This window comes from Phascolarctos cinereus, unplaced genomic scaffold (genome assembly GCF_003287225.1).
Source record: "Phascolarctos cinereus isolate Bilbo 61053 unplaced genomic scaffold, phaCin_HiC Scaffold_7;HRSCAF=346, whole genome shotgun sequence".
Classification (NCBI taxonomy): domain Eukaryota; kingdom Metazoa; phylum Chordata; class Mammalia; order Diprotodontia; family Phascolarctidae; genus Phascolarctos; species Phascolarctos cinereus.
The window spans coordinates 106,839,610-106,863,113 of record NW_027556180.1 but is presented as its reverse complement, the minus strand read 5'-3'; positions in this window follow the sequence as shown (position 1 = coordinate 106,863,113).

Sequence of the window (23,504 nt, the reverse complement as noted above, 5' to 3'; positions counted from 1 at the left end):
TCATTTCTGGCAACCCAACAAATGGATCATTATTTAGTTGGTGGTCATCCCCTCAAAGGAACATTTTAGCTTCAGTATTCACTCTCTACTGGGCAACCAGCAAGTAGGCCCAGGAGTTCTTCACCTATTGAATTTATGAGGATGCCAACAAGTTTTGAAACATTCATTTCTGAATTGCTATTCAATCATCTGTGCTCAGGGAAATAAACACACATTAGAAGATACATGCAATCACTTGAGGGATAGCTTCAGATTTATCTAAGCCAACATATGTACTTTTTCCTAAGTGTGGCCTGTTGTCATTGCTATCTTGGTAAAAGGGAAGAAGAAATTTCTTCTCTTTCTACTTGGAGAAGTTCAAAGAAAATTTGTCAGAGTGAAAACCAACATGTTCAGAAAAAAGGAAGAAGAGATTAAGTGTAAAAGATGTTTCTCTAGTTAAAGTCCATTGACTTGGCTCTTCCTGCTCAGTCACTAATTCTCTTTGACACAGCCCGCAATTTGTAGGATGTGTAGAAGAATCAACCATAAATCTCTTATTGTGTCATTTCCTTTAGCAATGGGTCCAAACCACTGGAAGGGACCAGGGCACATGCTCAGCTTCAAAAGAAGCATACCAATTTATCAATATAGAGGGTGATTCATTTTCCCCACTATAATGTTTTTTGCTGTGCATAACCACTGAGGATAGGAATAATAATATATTTGAAGAAGTTAACAGAACTGGGGATAAATAGGCAGCAACGAGGCTCAGAAATTTGTTCAAAGTGCAGTAAATGTGCATTATATCCAGCATCTTCAGTGTTTATTAATTTGAGTAATAACAACTGTAAAGAATAGAAGGCTATTTGTGTATTTTATCAATATTTGTGTGACAATGAAACACTATAATATTAGAAGTTATCTTGGCACTAGTACTATAAGTTGTTATCTTTTCCAAGATGCTTGGCTTTAATGCATTTGAATAGTTGTAAATTTGGAGTAACCCTTTATAACAAACCCCTTGAGATTTTATGAGAAAACATCTCACTTGAAAAAGAAATTCAAGTTGTAAAGTTGAAATTAATTTTATTGCAACTACTGAACAATCCGAAAATAAAAGTTCCATTTCATGTCATTTGAGATTAATGTTAATGACAACTTTTGTCTAACACAGCAAGCACTAGATAGGTTATAAGTCATGGGTAAAAATCAATTCACTTCAAAGGACTAAAAAATACCAACCAGCATGTGGTGAAGTTCAGATGTGATTGATTTACATGAGTTACTCTGTTTTAAGCTTATCTTCTAAGCACATGTGCCATTGCTCACTTTGATCACCAAAGACTTTTTAAATTATAAAACCCACTCCTCATCTTTCTTCATTTCTCTTCAGGTTTTCAACTCACAGTTAGTATCATCTTCCCCTTGGTAGAATTTTTACTTCCCCCTGTACACCATGAGAGTATTTAGTTTTTATCCTCCTATGTGTCTAATTCTCAATATCTTAAGCTAGTTCATCTCCTCCTACTTTTCATAATTGCTTGTTAGAAATATTCAGTTGAATGTCCCTCCAACACCTAAAAATCAATTTGTCCAAACCTGAGCTCATATCAATGTTTCATTGAAATCTGCCCTTCTTTTAACAAGCACTTTTCTGTTAATAAAACCAATATCTTCCCATTTAGACTTTGTTAGCTTTCATTCTTCCATCCACTTCACTCAATATATACAATCATTTACAAAGTCCTATAAATTTGACACTCATATATCATATCATTCCTCTCCTCTTCATCAGGAGCAAGGGGGAAAGGAAGAATCATATAATAAGCATCCCATATCATCTCATTTGACCATCAGAATCTTATCATCTGTTGTCTGGATTATTATATTCATTTCCTAACTGGCCATTATTCTCAAGTTCTTTCCCAACTCCATCCTTTCTTTCATTTGGGTCCCAATACAAAAGTCTATGTCTCATCCCTTCTTGAGCATCATTAGTGCTTCCCAAATGTGTATATCAATTATTTCTAAAGCAGGTTCCCTAGGTCCTTGAGGTGCTATAATACAATCCTAAGGGTCATGTGATCAACCGGTTAGACTGTGGGAAGATGTTACTTCATGCTCAACAAAATAACTGTAATCTTAGAATTTGCTTCCAACCATATATAGCCATCATTGTCTAAAACTGCCCATTCCATTCCCCATAATGTGCAATGTTTCTCTATACCACCTCTTTTACACTAGGCAGATTTCCATTAAGGAGACCAATTCTTTTGAGGAGGCAAAGTAGGCCATCTTTTGCCTCAATTCTCACCTATTCATAAATCACTGAGAGGATGTTGCCTCAGACAAACTGAGACCTGGAAAAGACTTCAGTTTGAAAAGGGCAAGTCTCCCACTGTATCCAGGAACGTCTCCAGTTGTCCTGACCTATGTTTCTTACCCCCATCCCCACTGGACTCAGATGACTCTGTAAGAGAGAGTAAGGCTAATGACTTTGCACAGCCCTGCCTCACTTAAATCCAATTCATGAGCATGTCATCCATCACCCTCCTGATGTCATTGCAAATGATATCTTTGAAAGTGAAGGATGAAAACAACAGACCTATTAAGGCACTGCACAGATGAAATTAAGAAAATTCACTCCCACCCAGCATACCTCACAACATTCCTTCTTGCCTTCCAAATCATTTCATGGTTACAGAAGTAATATTTCACCTCAGAAGTTGGGCTGTGTGTCCTGGAACAGTAACCAGTAAATAAGAGAAATCCTTTTCAGTTTTTTGTTTGTTTTGTACAGGGCCTTGCACATCAGCTATTAATCAGTTATTCAGCATATAATTATCATAGAACCCATAAGAGCAAATAAGTTAAATCCACTGATCCAATTAAAGCAGGGGTCACAAGATGTTTTCAAATATGAGTCTTCTTGTTCAACTTAAATAGATTCTTCTTCAAAGATCTCTGTCTCTCACCTCCCTGTAAATCCTATAAGACAGTCTCATCTCCCCATGTTTTCTCTTCTCTAGGGCAAATATTCTCCACTTCCTTGAACTACTCTTGGCACAGTATCCAGGACTCTCTCTATCTTGTTTTACCTTCTCTGGATGATTTAATTTGCCAAAAACCTTCTTAAAATGTGATATTACTGAATCTTATTGTACCAAGCCTTCTGGTCTTTCAGTGGAAGCAAGCGTAGCAAAAACAAGAACAGATAATCAACAAAGAACAAAGACTCCCTGTGGAAGACCTGGTCATGTGAATATTGTGTTGATTGGGTTCTGGTGAAAGATGCACTTCCTAGAGACCTTTTTTTTCTTTTGGAAGTTAATGAAATGAAGTAAGAATTGTACATTGTCACATTAGCTAGTATATTGGAAAGACTGTATTAGTTCCCAGAAAAAGTGTGTTCACATGAGTGAGGAGGGTTTTTTGATCTGCTATTAATCTTAAATACTTTCTCTTTTGAGAGGGCTGCAGTAGAAGAATTATACTGTATTGGGAGGACAGTATACTTTTTTAGTAGGCCCAAAATCAAGGAAGGAGAAATAACTTTACTGCATTTGCCTTGGATATAAGTCTTCATAGTCATTGTGTGTGTGTGTGTGTGTGTGTGTGTTTTGGGGGAGGAATGGTAAAGAAAGCCTGAACTATAAACTTTTTTAAAAGAAGGGGGAAAGTTCAATTTGAAAAGTAATAGTATAAATTAAGTTGATAGCATAATACTGAGGATTAGAGTGTATTTGTATCTGAATGCAAGCTACTTTTGCTATGCTTAAAATAGAATTTTACATTATTCTCTCTATTTGCCTTTAAAAAACATTTTAAAAATAAATATTCAAATACTCAATCTCTATTTAACCCATTTTTGTTTAATACACAGTAAAAAATATCAGGCTTGATTTCAATTGTGTTCATGACCATTTCACTCTCTAATACCTTGATTTTACATTGTCCCTTTGGAAATATCAAGAAAGTATATAAGATGATCAAAGTAAAATGTTTATTAGTAAATGAATGACTTGCCATCTTTCTTTTGTTTCTTTATAAAAATATTACCTGATGGTAAAGATATACCTTGAGAAGCCTTCAAGCTAGAGTTAATATAAAATGTCCAGTATTTGAAAGGTGGCAACTTGCCCAAGTCTTAGGAAATGGTCAGGGAGACTCACAGGGCTTTTAGCACAGAATCTATTTTTTTTTCTTTGAATGAAATATCATTAAGAAATTTGAGTCTTAAAAATATGTGCTCAAATTCACTGAAAAGCCTCGATGAGATGTCCATTTTAAGTAAAGTGTTTGTATGGTTAACTGGAGCTCTGAAAGGCAACCAGAAAGAAAATGTATGTAAAGGGGAAAAAAAGTGCAAAATTAAATAGGACAAATCTCAGGCAACAACTGTGTCTTTTTTTCCCCCAGTTATAAGGGTTGAGTACAAGAAACGAATGTTAGTATGTCTAATTATAAGGTGTAAAAAAGAACCCTCTATAATAATCTGTCTTATGATTTTCCAGGATCAAATAAGACAAAGGAGATAAATAAAAGTTACTCTTTGACCTCCCTGTGGATCAGAGAAGTGTTGTGTGTGGAAGATATCAGTATGCAGCTACAGCAGGCCTCATTAGTTTGCCATCTGCCATAGTGGATAGATGCTAAAATGTTGTTATTGTAAGGTTCATTGAGCAGTAAAATTACAATATTTTTAAAAATATATTTTAAATAAAAGTGCCTGAAAGAAACCTGATGCCCAATGGTGGCAAAGGCCTTGAGACAATTTAGTAAGACAAAACAACAGCAACAATAGTAATAACAATAACACATAAATGTGTTTATTTTAAAATTACCAGAAAATCCTAAGTTCTTTTTAATATGAACATCTAACCGTTTCAACAGAATGACATTTCTTATGGCCCAATATTTAAATGATATGGAGTATATTGTGCTTTATTCTAGCTATTTGGGTAGTGGAATATCATTTTTTTATTGCATGGTAAATTATTGGAGCTGTCAAAAGTTGTGGTGCTGTTTCATTAAAGAAACTTTTCTAAGTTGTTTCTCTTCAACATCAGACCTAGGAAATGAAACATGAAGAAGGGAAAATAAATGACTGTAGAGAATCTGTTAGGACAGTTGTATGTAGCAATAAAGATAGCTTTTGATGGATAAATGTAAGGAAAATACCATCCATTAAACAGCACCCATGATTGCTTCGAAAATATAATTGTACTATAAATGAACTTTTAATAAATACATACTTTTAATAATATATTTGGTTTCTCAAAACTCAAATATTGAACTAATTTGATAAGCAGACAGACAAAAAGACAGAATCATAGAATTGGAACTGCATTAGGAGGCAAAACCTTAATTAAAGTGTGAGTCTCTTGGAAAGTATCTCTCTAAAATATTAAACAAATACCTGTTTGAACACTTTGAATGATGGCTATACCCCATCTTACATGGAAGCACATTACATTTTATAGAATGGAATTCTAGTCATTAGTGTCATAATTATGTCATATATAGATTTCCATCTGGAAGGGATTTTTGAAGTCATCCATTCCAAGTCTTATTTTACAGTTGAGGATCTGTGACTCAGAGAAATGAAATGACTTTTACAAGGTCACACAGGTAATAGGTAGCAGAGCCAGGATTTGAACTTAGACTGCCTGCCTCTACATAAATGCTTTCATAGTCTGTCATCAATTTCTTCCTTCTGTTGAAAAAATCAATCTCCTGTGTGTTCTATCGCCTGTCTGTATTATTGCTATTTGAAGTCATACAAAATAAGTATAGTCCTCCTTCCAGAAGTAGGGCAGCTAGGTGGCACAATGAATAGAGTGTCAACCCTGAAGGCAGGAAGATTCATCTTCATGAGTTCAAATATGGCTGCAGATACTTACTAGCTATGTGACCATGGACAAGTTACTTAACCCTGTTTGCCTCAGTTTCTATAAAATGATCCGTATAATAACTCCCGTATCTCTGCGAAGAAAACTTTCAAAAGGGTCACAAAGAGCTGGACATGACTGAAAAACAATTGAACAAATACCTTCCAAAAAACACCCTTTGGGGCAGCTAGGTGGTGCAGTGGATAGAGCATTGGCCCTGAAGTCAGGAGGACCTGAGTTCAAATCTGGCCTCAGACCAAACACTTGACACTTACTAGCTGTGCAAGTCACTTAACCCCAATTGCCTAAAAACAAACAAACAAACAAAAACAAAACAAAACACCCTTCAAATATCTAAAGATATATATGTGCCATATATTTCCCATATATTCTCTTCTTTCTCAAGTGATTTGTCATAAGTTGTGCAACTGTATTCCATGACATCATATTACAAATCATCACCATCCCGACTACCCTTCTGTAAATGTCATGCAGCTTGGCAAATCCACAACAAGGATATATGAAATTACCAACTATTTGCCAAATACTGTGTTAGGCTCTGGGCCCTGAAAATAGAGCCTCAGATATTCCCTAAGTAAGATTGGCTTGAGTGAACCTCTCAACTTTCTTTTTTTAATTCAACAAACATTTATTGAACATCTTCTGTGGGTGAAAGGATGTATAAAACTCAGGGATGCTCAGGAGATGCCTGTGAAAAGGAAGCATTGGAACAAGGGTGAGCAAAAGGAGGAAATGAGTCAGGAAAAAACAACCCAAGAGCAGCATCTTACGAGTAAACCCATTGTGAGTTGGAATGGCTTCATTCTTTGAACTTGTATCCCCAGTGCCACGCATCATGCCTGTCATATAAAAGGCACATAATAGTGATGGCTAGATTGATAAAGATTTTTGTATGTGCTAAATGATGTGGTTCGGAATATTATTTCAGGAATTCTGAAATGTTCTGAAAAAAAAAAACTTTTTTAGGGGATGAGGCAAATGGGGTTAAGTGATTTGGCCAGAGTCACACAGCTAGTGAATGTAATGTGTCTGAGGTTGGATTTGAACTCAGGTCCTCCTGTCTCCAGGGCTGGTGCTCTATCCACTGCTCCACCTAGCTGCTGCCCTCCAAAAAACTTTTAAGGACAACACTTGTTTGGATATAATATTCAAAATGTTCTGCTGGTTTCAAGTCGCTATTATAAGGCAACACGCAGCATGTTTGACTAAGAAGGAAATTTCATGGCTTTGGTTTTTATTTTGTGGTCTTGGGTATGTAACTTAGAATATTTCACTCTTCTGTTACTATCCACTAAACCAAAGCTATAAAGCCCATTTGACATAGTGAAGCAAAAATATGGCTGATGGATACAACAAACCAACATAAAGTTATTGAGCTGATTCATCCAATTAAAAGGCAAGTACATTTTGTAATTCAAGGCAACAGAGATGATTGATAACCATTCAAGAAAGCAGAAAATTTTTTTTTTACTTTCAAAGAAGGAAAAAAACATTTATAATATCTTCATTTACCAAAGGTAACTTTTTATGAGAAAATAGGATGTTCTGATGTCAATCATTTCTAAAGTCATCAAGAGGCCTCAAGCCTTTACAAGTTTTCCAAAGTTGTCTGTCAAAATCTACGCAAATAACCTTTCCGAATTCCTTTCTCCTGATGAAAGTATTCTTTACCTTCTGCTTTGTAGCAGTAAAAAGCAAATCAGGCACTAAAAAGAAGTTATGCAGTATAAAAATGTATAAAATAGATTATAATGCTTGGGAATATATTTAGAAAAATTTTTGCCATTGGTTATTTAGCTGGTCTTCTGAATCAATTTACGCCTTCTTCAGATATATTTATTAACTACAAGGTTATCACTTATATAGTTGATTAGACAATTTGTTGAACATGATATCTTGTAGTTATTTCTATTAAAAAAAAGTTGAGAGCTGGATGTTTGATTAATAATTTAAGCTAAGCCTTTATTAATCAGGTTTAGCTTACAGCATATTTCTAGCAGCTTGTCCTACAATAAATGTTGTAACTCATTTTATTATATTTCCTTAGCTTGTAAAAATATTAGAATATATTATTATACTTTTAAACTTGAAATTATGGAGGTTTGTCAAATAACTCACTAAAATTTTGGATCTTTTATTAGAAAGCACATAAATTACTTCATTCTGTCTTGTCAGTATTCCTGAATTTGATTGGCACTATAATAGATAATATTAAATGAAAGATATGTCTGCACATATCACAGTAGAGGTCAAAGAAAACAAACAAGAGAGCCATAAGCCAGCTATTTAGCATCTTCTTAACTTTAAGAAATAGCTGCTGGTTTGGGGGCAGCCAAATTGTTCACTATTTAACTAGTTATGTTGGAATCATGTAGACACAGTCTAAATTATGTATTTCAATTTTCACTGGAAATGAACTCAGCACTGTATGGAACAACCCTTGTCCTCAAGGCAGGCCCCGGGCAAAACCGTGAATTAGGCAAAGTTTGTCTTCAATGCCAGCCCACTTCCCTTTCCTTATCCCTTCTTATTCCAGAAACCAGCTGCAATTAATTTTCTATCTTAACAATTCCAATGTCTTTATAAAATATTTTCCTTACTCCATTTTATTTTTCCCCCTCCAGGGAACTGTACTTCAGACACTGACATTCTCAGGTAGTGTATGAAATGTTTAAAATGAAAAATTAGATTTGTTTTAATTTTAAACAGAGTATAGACAGAGTTCATCAGTGTGTTCCAGAGGCCATGCTCTAGCCCATCTCCATGAGGCTAATCTTTGTAATATTTAATCCTCACTATTTTTTGTGTTTTCAGATTACATAAAAAGAGTCAGGTGTGGAGGTTAATTTCCTGCCTTATATTTAATGCCCTATGCAGCTGTCAAGTATGTTCATCTACAGTCTGTCACTTTATTCATCATTCACATGTGACCCATTGACAATCACTAGGGAAGCATGCATAAAAGGCAAGGTCTTCCTGGGTTCAGGAAACTTTAATAACTTTCTATAAAAATTAACTTGTTCTGTAGAATATATCCCAATTTGACCTCTTCCAAAATGAATAAATCTTTTTTTTTTCAGATATATCTGGTTTCAAAATCAATGCCTGTTTCAATATATATTCAAGTTCATTCTTTTCCCACATATTTCCCAGATAACACACTTACATATGTTATAATCAGATCTGGCTATGTGATAGTCTCTCTCTCTCTCTCTTAGATTCTAGTCCCACATGCCCAATTTCATGTTGGACATTTTAAACCGTATGGCCTGTAGGCATATCAAACTATATGGCTAAAAATTGAACTCATACCTACTCACAACCCCTCTTCCAAGCTTCTTTATTTTTATACATGGCACCACAGTTCTTCTTATCACCCAGATTAGAAATCTCAGAGTTATCCTTGACTCATTCATTCTCACCAGGCCAAATATTATAGATTTTGCCTCTATAACATTTCTCATACCTATCCTCATCATCTTATCAACACACCAAAAACTTACTTCATGTCCTAATCACTTTTCACTTACATTATTTCATTGCCTATAAATGTTCCCACTATTTCATTTCTCCCCTCCCAAATCCATCTTTCACACAGATCCCAAATTGTTTTTCCTAAAGTACAGCATTAACCATGCTACTCCCTTGCTCAGAAAACACTAGCAGCTTCTCATAACCTCTAGGACAAATGAAAACACTTCTCTATTTGACAATGAAAGTCTTTTATAAACTAACTCAAACCTACCTTTCCAGGCTCATTGGACATTACCCTCCTGCACACTCTCTAATTCAATCAGTCTAGTCTTCTTGATCTTCCTCACACATGCCATTCCTTCTTCTGTCCCCATGCCTTCTCATAGACCATCTTCCTTGCCTGCAATACACTAATTCCTCACCTTTGTACCTCAAAATTCCCAGTGTCCTTCAAAGCTCAGCTCAAGGACCAAAATGTGCATTAAACTTTACTCATCTGTCAGTGACTTTTTTCTGAAAATTATCTTGTGTTAATTTTGTATTTATTTTATTTATAATTATATAATGATATATAAGTATGATTATATATGTATATGGTCTACATATGTGTTTGTATATATATGTGTTTGTGCTTATATATGCATACATATGTGAGTGCATATGTATACATGTGTACATATGTATGAAATAGTCCCTTTCTAAGACTAAGTCCCCTAAGACTTTGTGTGTTTATGTACATAAATATATTTATACACACATAAACATATACACATACACACATACACATACAAGCTCCTGGAAGGGAATTATTTCATTTTTGTCTTGTATCTCCATCACCTAGCGTGGATCCCAGTACCCAGTAAGTACTTATTAAATGGTTTTTGATTTATTGATTAATATTTAATAGAAAGCATCCTAATTCAACAGCAACCATTTATTAAACACCCTACTGGTAGGAAGTACTTTGCAAAGTCCTAAGGATACAAACCCAAAGCAAATAACCATCCATTTCCTTAACAAATTATATTCTCTTGAGGAGAAATAGCCATGGCAATATGTGTGCATATCCTTGGTAATTTGAGGAGGGAGGGAGTACTAATAACTAGAGACATAATCAATTAATAGCCATTAATTAAGTGCCAACTATATGCAAGATGGTAAGTTTGGTTTTGAGACTACAGATGTAAAAATGAAATAACTCTTGCCCTCAATATGCTTAAATTCTACTGGGGCAACAAGGGAGGAGATACTATATATTTACAGTTGAGTAAATAAAGTATATATATTTATATAAATATATGTATCTCTGTGTGTGTGTGTGTGTGTGTAGACACACACACACACACACACACACACAATGATGGAGACACTAAAAACTAGGAGAATGAGGAAAAGCCACTCAAACAAGAAGGCATTTCTGCTGAGCGTCGAATAAGCAAAGAGTTCAAAGAGGCAGATATTAGAAGTGAGGGCATTCTATGAATGAAGTATAACCTGTGTAAAAGTGAGGGTAGGAATGGGAAACAGCCCGTACTACAGCTGGTTGAAATACAGAGAACGTAACGGAGAGTAGTGGAGGAGAGTAAGGAATCATGGTGTAAAGATAAGCTGGGGTCAAATTATATGTCTTTAAATTCCAAACAGAGGAATTTGCATTTTAACTTAAAGAATATGCAGAGTCTCTGAAGCATCTTGAGGAGAGGAGTGACAATGAGTTTTATTAATATCAATATTGGTAGCTGTGTAGAAGGGAGATTGAGATTTTTAAAAAGCATCTAATAGGAGATAGGTCTTGAAGAGAGCTAAGTATTCTAGGGGACAGAAGAAGGGAGGGAATTTCAGGCTCTATGCCTGTGAATTTTTTTAGCTACTTTTAAAACATTTTTCATGCCAAAATCATGATGCTCGGTGCTTTATAAGACCAATGTAAATAAGGTATAAACCCTGCTTCCAAGTCATTTACAATCTAATAGAGGAGGGGAGAGGACAGATACACAAATTATTTAATACAAAACAGCTAAAGGTAATTATGGAGGAAAACTAATGGCAAAGGTCTAGGAGAGATCTGAAAAGATGAATATTTCTTTTCTGACTGAGAAAATCAGAAGAAGCTTTATGGGGGAATAGTATTCATAGGATCACAGACATAGAATCATAGCCTTGAAGGCTAGTAAAGGGACCTTAAGGGATCAAACCATAACCAAAGCACAAATCTGATCTTCAGTCACCCAACAAATTGCCACACAGTCTTTGGTTGAATTTCTCCAGTGACAGAAAACTTTCTAGTCTCCAAAGCAATCTGTTCCATTTTGGGTAGTTCTACTTGTTTGAAGTTATTTCTCAATATTGACCCCAAATCTGACTGTGTTGGAATTTCTATCCCCTGATTTTGGTTTGGCTTTCCAAGATGAGTCAGAATAAACCTAAGCCCTCTTCCACAGGAAAACACACACCAAATATTAGAAGATTGATATCATATTGTTTCTCTATTCACTTTGGTCTTGTTTCTTTCACTGCTCATATGGAATCTAAGAGGATCTTATCATCTTAATCACCTTAACCTACATCCACTATATAGTGTAAATTCTCCTTTTGAGATATATTCCTTATAACTGGACACAAAACTCCAGACTGACCAGGACATGGTATCACAGTATTAATCAGTAGTATTCTGATAAATGTTTAACAAGCAGCTCCCTGGGGGAGGAGAGGTTGTGTACATGACACACTTTTAAGTTTACTCTGCATTAACATTTATCTCTATCATTACATTAAGTCTAGTCAATCAGTGATTTCTGAAGTATAAATGTTCACACTTCTGGAACCTATTCTTTATTCTAGACAACATGTTTCTACAAAGAAAGCCTAAGACAACATTAGCTTTTTTTGAGATATCATACTGCTGACAAATACTGAATTTGTATTCCACTATCATTCTTGAGTTTTCCTTACATGAACTATGATGAAGGTATGTCTTCTCCTCCTATATTTGTATACATTTTTATGAATTCAGGTGCAGGACTTGGAAGCCACATTGTCAACTTCATTCAAATGGACTGAGGACACGAATTAAGGTTTCACCTATGGAGAAATAGCAATGTTAAATATGTTCTTCAAATAATGAGTAATTTTCCTTATAACTTAGCCACTCCAGAGACTACTTTCATTAACAATGCCAGTGATTGTTGGTGAAGATGATGATGGGAATGAGGGTAATTTCCCATGAGTTAGTGGTGGCATAGGTAGTTCCACTTTACAGGTTATTAGAGGCTTAAAGAGGAAGGTGACTTTCCTAAAGTCAAAGACCAAGCAACTAGTAGAGCCAAGCAAGCTCAGGTGCCTAACTCCAAATCCCATGCTTTTATTTTTAACCACAATGAACTGCTCAGGACCTGACTGTACTCAAGAAATAGAAATATTGATAATTTTAATTTGTGCATTTTTGTTTGGATAAAAATTATTGATGATCATAATGCTAAGGACATTATCACAGAAATAAACCTGAAATTAGAATTTTATAGTAAGTCAATAGTAAAAGAGAAATATGGACGACTTGCTATGCTTTTTTTTTTAATGGACTCATATAAAATAAAAAAAATAGTGTGTTTTCTTGTTTCAAATCATTGGCTTCTGATCAGCATACAATAAAAAGGACTAGTTGATTTAAGAGTTCTTTATTTTCTTCAAAGATTTGTAATTTTATCTTGAACGTTTCATCAAATTTGTCCTCAGTTCAAACTACTGAAAACTTTAACTGTTTGTAGTCAGACAAATATTTAAATTAAGTGTGTTCTGTTAGGAAACGTTTTTTTAAAAAGATATGGCAAACAGAGAAGGGTTTCAGTGTTCTAAGATGATTGTTTTGTAATAGAAATCGTATGAGTATATAAGGGACCTATTTTCTAATACAACTTTTTTAACCTCTTCTAAGTTGCTGAAATTGCAGTTGACTTTTGATAAGATGCATTACCATTACTTGAAACATGGAAAAGGAAATGATTCTCTTTAAAAATGTTATATGTAAATGTAATTTGCATTTCAGAATAACAACTGGTCAGTCAAATTCTTCCTTTCTTATCTAATAAAGCAGTGCCAATTCTTTCTCAGAAGAACAGAGGAAAATATCCCATAGTCTGCCAACTCATAAATATGTTAGCTATCAGCATTGTATTGCTACATGACTACTAGGCCTGGGAACAGAGACCTAGTTTCAATTCCTATTTCTGATGCTTAATAGATGCACAATTCAGGGTAAATTAATTAATCTTTCTGAACTGAATTTCCACATTCATATTGAAGGGATAAAAATGGGTCTTTATAAGGTTAAGTTGAGATAATGTGAATAAAATACTTTGCAAAATGCAAAGTGCTATATAATTGTCAGCTGTGCTTGTGTCTGGCTGACAGTATGTGCTTACTTTCTGGACAATTAGGTTCAAATCTGTGTTATGTAATAGGAAAAAAAAATCCTCTCCCTTTCCTTACTAATGCATAGGCTGTCTCCATGGAGTGTACCATACACAGAGGGTACCATACTTACTAGACATAACAAGAAGATACTAGCTGAGTAAAATTCTTTGATAACCCTCTATCTTAAACCTGGCAACACCTCACTTTAGGACTTCAAGGCCAGATTGTATCTAGGCAGAATGTCATTGTCTAGTCCTGCTGACATTTTAGAAGTGAAAGACCTTACCTTAGGCAACATTATGAATCAGACAAGGTTTATATTATATTGTATTATAATGTATTGCATTGTATCATATTGTATTATTGTATTGCATTGTGTTGTATTCTGTTGTATTGTATTGTATTGCATTGCATTGCATTGCATTGTATTGTATTGTATTATATTATATTATGACTTTATCACTCAATTCCATTACCTCAGCCCAGCACTTGGAAACAGCAAACAAGAAGCCTGGCCCCTGTCACTAGAGCTCTCAGAATATCTTTAGAGTCTTCACTCTCTGGGACTAAAGATATTTCTGTAAGTAGACCCTTTCCATGGTTCAGCACAATCTTTGTCCCCAGAGGAATTGGAACTTGAGATATCTTTTTTCTAAGGTCACTTCTTGGTATCCATCTCTGCAGCTGTCTAACTCCTGTCCACAATGCACACCCATTTGTTCCTTTCTACTGCTGACCTGGGCAGCTAGGTAGTGCAGTGGATAGAGTGTAGGGCCTGAAGCCAAGAAGACTTATCTTCTGGAGTTCAAATCTGGCTTCAGACACTTACTAGTTGTGTGACTCTGGGCAAGTCACTTAACCCTCTTTGTCTCAGTTACTCAGCTCAGTAAAATGAGCTGGAGAAGGAAATGTCAAACCACTCTAGTATTTTTCAAAGAAAGCCCCAAATAAGTTCACAAAGAGTCAGAAATGATTGAAACAATTGAACAACAGCTAACCTATCCCAAACTGTTCTCTTTACTTTATTTGCCCTAGTAGAAATAATTGCTATTTCTACCTCTATTGTGTCCCCATTTAGTTTTTGTTCCTATATGTAATGGGGAAAAGGAGGCAAAAAAGATTAAAGGAGACAAATAAAGTCAATTTTTGTGCTTGCTTTTTTAACTGATGTAAATATTCCATGATGGACATAGAAATAATGAAATCAAGTGGCTTCTACACTGTAAGTTCCAAAGGATGCATTCTAATCACTCTCTTGGAGTCATTCTTTGAGCAATATTGGAAATATATTTTAAGTAAATTATTATTTATATAAATATCTATGGTTAACTGAATATATAAATAAACATGCAAACAATGATTATAAGATATATTATGTTTATAATATTTATGAATAGTTAAGAATTTTAATACCTAAGTGGTTTTGCTACTTCATTATTATTTCCCTGATATACTGGGAAATACATCTCATGTGTCTTAGTCCTTCAGCATTCTGGGAAAGGGCTGCTCAACTCTAAAAGGGAACATATATAAAAGAAAATCATGCTACAAATAATTATTCACTATTCTGTCATTTTTGACTCTTTCCTTACCTGACAACCATTTGAAAATATTTACTGTCTTCTTGATTCAAATCCCATAGAGTCACTTACATCCTTCCCCTTCTCTGCATCCATGTTACTTTATTTTATTTGCGTTCTTATCACTCTTTCCAGGAATTTATTGTAATAGCCTTCCAGTTCACCTCTCTGTCTTCAGTCTCTCCTCTTTCCCATTCATCTACCATATATCTACTAATATTATCTTCTGAAAAAACAATTTTGACTCTGTTGTTCCTCTGCTTAGGCACCAGAATTAGTGCTTCCTCATTGCCTTTAGGGTAAAATGCAAATTATTTAGTTTAGCGTTTAAGGCTGTTCACAATCTGGCTCCAGACTACCCATCCAGAATTATTTCATATTATTCCTCTTTATATATGTTCCAGCCAGACTGAACTACTAGTTATTGCTTGAATTTAACAAATTATCTCTTTAGCAATTACTTATACTGTGTGTCCCCTGCCCCAGGTCTAAAATACTCTTCTTCATCTCAATTATTTAGAATCATTACCTACATTCTGAATAAATTCATGGTTCATCTTCATCTCCTTGAAGAATTCATCATTTTCCCTTGCTAACTGCTAGTGGTCTCTTTTCCTTCAAATTTTCCTCCTAGAACGTAGTCTCCTTGAGTACAGGAATAACATAGCTTTTGTCCTTGAATCTCCAGCTTTGCATACAGCTGGTGCTCAAAAAAAATGTTCCTTAAATTGAATTGAGGATAGCCTTAGGAGGAAGCAGAATTCATTTTTCCAAGGTGAAACCAGCCAAATGAGTGCTAAGGAAAAAATCACACATAACCACAGTGAAAAACTCATAGAGGACATGGGAACAGTAAACAATATGAAGCATTGCTGAGCTAAATACAATTTGGGAAATTGAAATAGTGAAATTAAAAACTACTGAGGCATAAAAGAGGAATTTCTCCAGTCTATCAGTCACAAAAACACTCTACTAGAACATATTTCCATTATGCTATGACCCAAAGAAATGGTGAGATGAACTAACTAGACTTTCCAAAAAGGTTAAGACTTTTTTTCCTTAAGGAAAACATAACATGTAAACTTCCAAGAAAAACTCAAAATGAAATGCAATCAATATTGCTGCAGCAGATTTAAATCATGAAACCTTCTCTTTTGTTTCATAGAAATGATTTGCAATCCTATGAAAAGCTATATGAAGAAAAAAATTGGAAAAAATATTTAACCTTATATTACAAAAGGAAATAAGTTTATATGAGAGACACTCATTCACCTGTAACAAATGGACTTCTTTTTTTTAAACATAAATAGCTTTTGTTGTTATTTGCCCATTGCTTATTGCCCTAACATCTACCTCAGAAGGTTGTTATGAGGATCAAATAAGGTGATATTTATAAAAAAAGTATTTAGAATAGTGTCGGGCACATATTAGGAGCTATATAAGTGCTCCCCCCCCTTTCTCTTCCATATTTGCTTTCCTTACTCTTAAGATTGATTCTGTTAGAAAGTAGTGAAAGAATAAACCAATTATATATATATATATATATATATATATATATGTATTTATAAAGTAACACATAACACACATGCAAATGCACGTGCTAAATGTGGAGCAGAAAGAAGATAGTCAAATAAACTTTCTTCACACTGAGAAGAGTTGGCACAATCCTTCTACCTGTTCCTTTTTTTTTAGCCAGAAAATTATCAGAATTTTGATAAAATCAGAATTATTAAGAAAAGGGCTTGAGCAGCCTTTTCCCAGAATGCTGAAACTAAGACACTGAAGTAAAAGTTTTGAAACAGAGATTTCTGTGAAAGATAAGAATTAAGTAAAAAGTTTTCTAGATAAGGATAAGAATCAGATGGTGATGTTCCCAAAGAGCTATTTGTCTGAGGAGGGATGGAGGAAGAAAGGGTGCAAAAATATCCCAAGGGTATTATGCTGAAAGGTGTTCAACTTTAAAATTGGCCAATTAGATCTCTTGTGTGTGTGTGTGTGTGTGTGTGTGTGTGTGTGTGTGTGTGTGTGGTATGGTGAGGTATGTTTTGTTTTGTTTTACATAGCCTTGACTTGTGCAGATATTTGATGTTTCTTTCTCACTCTTTTTGGAACATGGGTTAAATGTGAGAGATTCACCTCAAAACTCTGGGATGTTTTGGGGGAGGGACCAGGCTACATGAAGTAATAAAGCAGATTAAAGCTTAAGATTATCTAATCAAGTGAATATACAAATGACCTGAAGCTTTTATATCTGGAGATTTATTTTAGCTAGTTAAAAAAGAAAATACAAACCTATCCCTAACCACAACACAAATTAAGGCTACCATACAGAATGTTTGGTATAAATTATATAGTTTTTTGAAAGACAATAGAAAACTTTAAATTGATTGGTAAATGAGAAGTAGTCTTATTCTGCATATTGATGCATGAGAAAAGTAGTTTATACTGTGCTCCTTGTTAGAGGTTAGATTTGCACTGTATTTCTTGATGCAAATGAAAGATTCTCTGATTTCTAATTGCTACTATAACCATTGCACCTTTCATTAAAGCATCAACACTCTGAGAATTTGTCTTTTGAAAATGTCTACTTTTCATTTGTTTAGCTTGTTAAATATTGCAGATATTTATTTTTCTATTGTTTTTCATTCTCTCTGACTAAATTCATTCTAAATACATGAAGTACTGAATTCTAGATATCTATCCTAATACAGTATAAGAAAAAGATATGGAAATTAGAGAAACACATGACACCTTGTACTCAACATACTGTACTCAGCAACAGAACGGGACAACATATGGAAATCTAAGTATAAAGCAGTGTGAGTATAAATTTGAAATTAAATAAACAAGTAGTTCTGGGCAAGCAAATGAACGTGAGAAGCCTAACTACAGCTGCCATTCTCTAAAGAAATCAGGCCTGAGGCCACAGATACCATCAGTTGAGAACATCGACACCCCCAATATATTTGAAAAAAAAAAGATAGAGAGAATCAGCCTACCTCATAGGAAACATTAAGTTTAACTGGTCAATATTTGACAAATGGGAAGCTTATTTAGTAGTGAACCAAAGAGGACTTGCTTTTCTGAGTTGTTTATGGGTTTTGTAGGATTATGTGCCAGGAAGAAAGAAGAATCTCTTACCACTAATACATTACTGAATGAATGCAAAAGCATTTATTAATTTTTTTAAAATATAACAGGCACTGTTCTAAACTCTAGGGATATGATGAAAAGACAGAGAGAGAGAGAGAGAGAGAGAGAGAGAGAGAGAGAGAGATCCCCTGACTCAAAGAATTATGTATATTCTAACAGAGTAAAGCAATATATAGAGAAGTAATGACTAGGGATGAGTGTTTCTTTTTATGGTGTACAGGGTGTTCATGAGTGGTGGCAGGCAGATGGTTAGATGGATGCAATGTAAAGCTGACATACAGTCTGGTGTCTAGAGCTAGCCGGTAGATATAGTAGATAAAGAATAGGATTGCTTCATCTCCATAAGTAAGGGATAATGCAAGGTGACTGGTTATCTTAGAACACATGTAAAGTAGACTTTTTCAGACGTGGTTAAAATAGGTAGATTACTACTTCTCAAGTTAAAAATTCCATCCTACCATTCTCCATTGTTCCCCAGAAACTGTTTTGTGGAAAATTAAGATTTTTCTAACTGATCCCACAGAAAATTGTTTTACAAACCTCAGGAGAGTTCTTAACACTACATTTACGATATGAAATGACTTTATGTGTATAAATCAATATTATTGACAAGGTGAGTTTAATGCAAATATCCATATATAACTATTCACATTAATGTGCATAACTCTACATTTACATTAAATTCACTTTGTCAATAATACTGATGTATACACATCATGTATATATGTATGGAAATTAGATATTATTTCCTCTTACTTAAGGTATGGTTTTGCCCTCAAAATGTTGGACAGTAAGTTACAGTGCTAAGAATACTGTCCTAGGACTCAGAGCAACCAGTTCATAATACACTGTTGGCATTTACTGCCAGTGAGACATTGAATCAGGTACTTGGTTTTCTTTGGCCTTATGTCCCTCATATGCATGTAATAGGGAACTAGCCACTGAGTCCAGTCTTTGTGAACATTAATAGAGTGTTACTCTCAAAATTCCCACACTTCAAGAGACTCAGCACATGTCATTGTGCCTTACACATTGTAAGTATTTAATAAATGCTTGTCGATTAACTGTTATGGGGTTGTGAGGGAGGGGATAAGAACTGTATTTTGCAAATCCTTAATGGACAAATCCCTCAACTATTTCGTGGCCAATAGTAGAAAGTCTCCAACAACTATCAAAAGAGAATTAAAATATAACAAACATGGTAATTGGATGTTGTCATCCACTGTTGTAACAATTATTTCTTGTCTTTGGATAAGAGACCCTATAGTTTAGGCTACAAGGATTTCTATCACAATCATAAAAAAAGCTCGCTCACTTCCTCCAGTTTACTGACATTGAATGGGATTTATTTTTATATAATACTTTCTGCCAGTTGCATAATTAATACTACTTTTTTTTCCCCTCTGTTCACTGAAACTCCTCTCTCTCTATCCCTCAATCTCTGGTGAATTGCCTTACTTGTGAATCTTAAGTTGCCACAGAATGCTGATTGGAGTTGAACAGTTATAAATTTAAGCTTTGGATTTCATATATAAGTTTTAAGCTAAAAAAAAAGTTTATGCTAAATCTAATATGTTGGTTGTGAAACTGACCCACTTTTCTCTGTTTCTCTTCTGTGATTTTTTTCTAAATATTCTATTGATTCTCTTCTATTCTATTTTTACATCACTCTCACTAGTCCTGTTCTCTACCCCTAACTCTTCTATCCCTCAAAGAAAAAAAAAACTTTCTTATACAAAAATAAGCATAGCCAAGCAAAACAAATCAATACTTTTGCCATGTCTGAATATGACTCATTCTGCATCTCAAGTTCAACACTTATTTATCAAAAGGTGTCACATAAGCTTCATCATTTTTCTTCTGGAGTCATGATTGGTCATTGAATTGCTCAACGTTCTTAAGTCTTTCAAAAAAATTAATATATACTCCCAATGTTGTTATTAAATAAACTGTTCCCATACTCACACAGTTCTAGTCACTGTACTCACTGTACTGAGTCACAAAAGTGTTTTTAAATTTCTCTGAATCTATCTCTTTCATTGTCCATTTTACTATAACAATAATCAATTACATCTTTACATCACAATTTGTTCAATCATTCCACAATTGATGGACACACCTTAGTTTCTAGTTCTTTGCTTTAATAAAAAGGTGTAGCTATAAACATGTTTGTTTACCTCTCTCTCTCTCTCTCTCTCTCTCTCTCTCTCTCTCTCTCTCTCAGAATATGCCTAGTAGTGGTATTTCTCAGTGAAATGTTATGTTTGGTTCAGTGATTTTTGTGGTACAATTCCAAATTGCTTTCCAGAATGCCTAGTAAAAGCCATAGCTGCATCAGTGGAACTTACTGCTGTAGACCCTCCAAAAAGTCTGATTCATGTAAGGCAGAAGCTCAGAGCTAATTTTAATTTCTCTTATTATCAATGCTTACATTTCTATATGGTTGTTGATTTTTTGTCTTCTTTTGAGATCTAACTATTCCTATTCTTTGACTGTTGGGAAATGGCACTTGGCATTACATATTTGTATGAATTTCATATATAATTTAAGTATCAGTTCTTTATCAAAAAAATTTGTTACACAGTTTTCCCCCCAGGTAAATATTTCCCTTCTAATTTTAGCTGCAATGATTTTGTTTGTGTAAAAGGACAAAAGTAAATATCAAAAGTTTCACATGATAGTCACTTTTCAAAATTATATACAGAATTTATAAGGTTGGCATTCCCAAACTGATAAACAGTCAAAGGGTATGAATAGGCAATTTTCAGATGAATAAATCAAAGCTATCTATAGGCATATGAAGAAGTGCTCTAATTCACTTTAGGTTAGGCAAATGCAAATTAAAACAACTGTGAGATACCAGCTCACACCTAATATGACAAAAAAAAAAAAAGAAAATGATAAACGTTGTAGAGAGGATGTGGGAAAATTGGGCCCCCAACACACTATTGGTGGAGTTGTGAACTGATCCAACCATTCTGGAGAGCAATTTAGAACTATGCCCAAAGGGCAACCGAACTGTGTATATCTAGCAATACTACTAACTACTATGTCATAAAAGAGGGAAAGAACTTACACTTACAAAATCAATTATAGCGGTCCTTTTTGTGGTGCAAATTATTGGAAACTGAGGTGATGAGTGTAATGAAATACTACTGTGAAATAAGAAATGATGAATAGGAAGACTTCAGAAAAACCTGGAAAGATTTGTATGAACTGATACAAAGTGAAATGAGCAAAACCAGGAAAACACTGTACACAGTACCAGCAACACTGATTGATGATTAACTATGAATTACTCAACTCTTCTCAGTAACACAATGATCCAAGACAAGCACAAAAGACTCATAGAGGAAAATGCTATCCACATCCAGATAAAGAACTGATGGACTCTGACTGAATTCAGATGAAAGCAAAATTTTTCCACTTACTTTTTTGTGTTTTTTTATGTTTTTTTTCTTTCACAACTGTAACTAATATGGAAATATGTTTTACATGATAGCACATGTATAACCTATATCAAATTGCCCACCATTTTCCAAAGCAGGGAGGGGAGAAAGAAAGAGAGAAAAATTTGCAATTCAAAATCAAGTAAAAATGAATGCTAAAAAATTGCCTTGACAAGTAATTGGTAAAAAATATAAAATACTATTTAAAAAGATTCAAAAAATAATTTATACAGTTGGATTTATGAAACATATATTACTTCAATTGTAGTCCATATCTGCAGATACATAGGCTGATTTTCTAGCAAATAACAATCTACATGACTGGATATTTAATCAAAACACTAAGTCCAACAGGCTGTTGATATTAGGTCTATAATACATTAAGCATATTTTCTAACTAAAGTAAAATAATTACATGTGATCACAATCTAGCATGCTATCTGGGTACTATTTTCCTAGGCTTAGACATATTTTCTGTTAAAAATCTGTTTTTAAAGCATGCACACTTCCATGTTCAGCCTTCTCCTAACCCCAACATCATTCCCAACCCTGAGAATCCTTGAGTTTTAAAGGACCCTCCATAATAAGTATATGTTTGAATATTATAAGTGCTTTATTGTTACCTTTCTTTTTTACAATAACTTCTCTCCTACCAATAATCTCATATTATAACAAAGAAAAAAAGGTAAAATAAACTGACATAGTGATAATAACTGACAGAAATTTCAGCAATACTCACCTGTAATTCACTATATTTCTGTTGAAAGGACAGAATTTTTTTGAGTTTCATCAGTTTTCTGGAGCCAAGATAATACTTTCTGTATTACATTTTAATCTATCCCCATATGCTTGGAAAAATGGCTGAAGTTTCTTGGCGTTGTTCAAATTGTATCCTTTCTAGAATTCTAGGATTAAGTGAATTACATGTTATTTGAAACAGAATAAGGTGTAGAACTATGTAAGTCTCTCTGTTTGTACTGATTGCTTCAAAATGAGGTCAAAATCTCCATTAAACATTACATTGAAATGACATGAAAATTAAATGATTTGATTATTCCTTCTAGGATATCAGCTCTATTTTATGCTCAAAATGACTGAACTTTATTCTTGTTTTATCTTATTCCTTTCAAAGGTCACATTCTAAGTAGTGATTTTTTTTCTCTTCTTTTGCATCAGGTTTTAACTGAAAGTATTATAATTCTCACCTCATTTTTTAAAAATCCAGGTTGATGGCCAGACTCTCTCAAATTAACTTGATAATTTTCAAAGACACCATATAATGTCTATATGGACATAGCTTTACACGATCTGTTATTAAACATAACTATCTTGCATCAGCAACTTCTCAATGAAATGAGAACAAAGTTAGAGAAAATATGGCTCCTCAATATTCAGAACTGATTAAAAGAACTCTGGAATGTAGAAACTGGTTCATAATTTGCTAAGAAATTCCTTTTCATCATATGGCAAATGACTTGATTTGTAAACTGATTTACAGAAGCAGATGATAGTTTAAACTTTGTCAAAGCTATTTTTATTAACAA